General features: G+C 43.2%; 1 non-coding gene across 1 annotated transcript; it reads right to left on the minus strand.

Moving 5' to 3' along the window:
* Window positions 1-284: 284 nt before the first annotated feature.
* trnal-cag (transfer RNA leucine (anticodon CAG)) lies at window positions 285-367 on the minus strand. The gene has a single exon. It is a non-coding gene; the product is annotated as a tRNA-Leu (tRNA).
* Between the last annotated feature and the right edge of the window lie 2,269 nt (window positions 368-2,636).

A 2,636-nucleotide genomic window follows, 5' to 3' on the forward strand; every position in this document is an offset into this window, starting at 1 on the left:
TTCATCCCTGGTGTGTCATTTCTGGCTAGTTTGTTCTTACTTTTTAGTGGGATATATTTCTCCTGGACTCTATTGATCACCGTTTTAAATGTTTCCCACTGCTGTTCTATTTCTTTGTCCAGGTCATTAATATGTCAAACATTTCACCGTTCGAAACTTCTCAAGTCACATATCCATGACAAAGCCAGTTGCTTTTGTGGGAGGAGCAAATCGACTTGGCAGTAAAATCAGCTGCAGCCCAATCCACAAATAAAATATTTCCACGTAACAGTAAAGATAACAAATGTCAGAAGTGGGATTCGAACCCACGCCTCCAGAAGAGACTGCGACCTGAACGCAGCGCCTTAGACCGCTCGGCCATCCTGACGACCGATTTCATGTTTCATTCTGCATAATTTCTGCACTGTTGGCCAGTGAAAGCATCATAAAAGTTTAAAATGTTACTTACCCAACGTGGGGCTCGAACCCACGATTAAGAGCTTCGTGTTCTGTCCGACTGAGCAAGCCGGGCCTGAGTATTGTTCACCGCCTGATCTGTCATTGCAGCAAGCAGGAGAAAGACTCCATTTCGAATTATTGCAATCAATTCTGAGGGATCGGATGAACTGTCACTTCGAAAGTCACGGATGAATCAAGGGCAGTCAACATGGATTTGTCAAGGGGAGGTCGTGTCTGACGAACCTGATTGAATTTTTCGAGGAGGTGACAAGCAGGATCAATGACGGTAGCGCAATTGATGCAGTCTACGTGGATTTCAGCAAGCCTTTTGAAAAGTTCCCACATGGCAGATTGGTCAAAAAAGTAAAGGCCCATGGGATACAAGGGAATGCGGCTTGTTGGATCCAAAATTGGCTCAGTGGCAGGAAGTTAATGGCCGACGGGTGTTTTTGCGGATGGAAGGCTGTTTCCAGTGGGGTGCCGCAGGGCTCGGTACTTGGTCCTTTGATTTTTGTGGTATCCATGAACGATTTGGACTTAAAAGTCGGAGGCATGATAAAGACATTTGCGGGTGACACAAAAATAGGCCGTGTGGTTGATAGCGAGGAGGAAAGCTGTAGACTGTGGGGGTTCAGGCAATTTTCTGATAACAAAGCACTCAATCTATCTCTGAACGAATCTTGAACGAATACGTGTGTTTGACCCGGCACAGGCACGATGGGCCGAATGATCTCCTCTTGTGGACTAACATAATACGATGATACCAAGTGTTATCAGATGGAAAAGCAACACATTCCAAATAAAAGCAGAGAGAGGAAACTAGACTAACAGCATAACAGCACGTTGAGATATTGTATTTGAGAAGGATGAGGAGGGATAGTTTATCATGGTGGTAGTCACATAGGGTATCAATTGTGACTTTGATAAGGACCATTTCATGCTGGTACTGTGTGTGAGTGTGGGATTCATTCTGTATCTGTCTGTCTCTGGTACTGTGTGTGAGTGTGGGATTCATTCTGTATCTGTCAGTCTCTGGTACTGTGTGTGAGTGTGGGAGTCATTCTGTATCTGTCAGTCTCTGGTACTGTGTGTGAGTGTGGGATTCATTCTGTATCTGTCAGTCTCTGGTACTGTGTGTGAGTGTGGGATTCATTCTGCATCTGTCAGTCTCTGGTACTGTGTGTGAGTGTGGGATTCATTCTGTATCTGTCTGTCTCTCGTACTGTGTGTGAGTGTGGGGTTCATTCTGCATCTGTCAGTCTCTGGTACTGTGTGTGAGTGTGGGATTCATTCTGTATCTGTCAGTCTCTGGTACTGTGTGTGAGTGTGGGATTCATTCTGTATCTGTCAGTCTCTGGTACTGTGTGTGAGTGTGGGATTCATTCTGTATCTGTCAGTCTCTGGTACTGTGTGTGAGTGTGGGATTCATTCTGTATCTGTCAGTCTCTGGTACTGTGTGTGAGTGTGGGATTCATCTGTATCTGTCACTCTCTGATACTGTGTGTGAGTTTGGAATTGATTCTGTATCTTGTCAGCAGTGTGTGTGAGAGTTTGTGATTAATTCCTTATATAAAACTGTGTGTTAGTGTGGGAATCTTTCGGTATCTGTCAGTCTCTGGTACTCCATGTGTGTGTGGGATTCATTCTGTATATACAGTCTCCAGTACTGTATGTGGGAGTTGAATTCATCCTAGATATGCAGTTACTCATACTGCATGTGATTGTGGGATTCATTCTGTATATACAGTCTCCAGTACTGTATGTGGGAGTTGAATTCATCCTAAATATGCAGTTACTCATAATGCATGTTAGTGTGGGATTCATACTGTACCTGTCAGTCTCTGGCACTGTGTGTGAGTGTGGGATTAACTGTGTGTCTGTCAGTCTCTTGTACTGTATGTGAGTTTGGGATTCCTTCTGCATCTGTGAGAGTTGGAGTCATTCTGTGTCTCTGTGTCTCTGGTACTGTCTCTGAATGTGAGATTCATTCTGTATCTGTACGTAATTATTCTGTACAGATTACATTATGGCGTTCAATATTGTAGCTTTAATATCTCGATGTTTAAATAGTTTTACTCATTGTTTAATTGGTAAATATGGACATACTTTAGGATATGATGCTGCAGGTTTTAATCCGATAATTTGTGTGCTTTTTAGAGTACTATTAAATCTGTATCTCTGTGAGTACTGTTGTGGAT

Source organism: Heptranchias perlo, unplaced genomic scaffold (assembly GCF_035084215.1).
Source record: "Heptranchias perlo isolate sHepPer1 unplaced genomic scaffold, sHepPer1.hap1 HAP1_SCAFFOLD_59, whole genome shotgun sequence".
NCBI lineage: Eukaryota > Metazoa > Chordata > Chondrichthyes > Hexanchiformes > Hexanchidae > Heptranchias > Heptranchias perlo.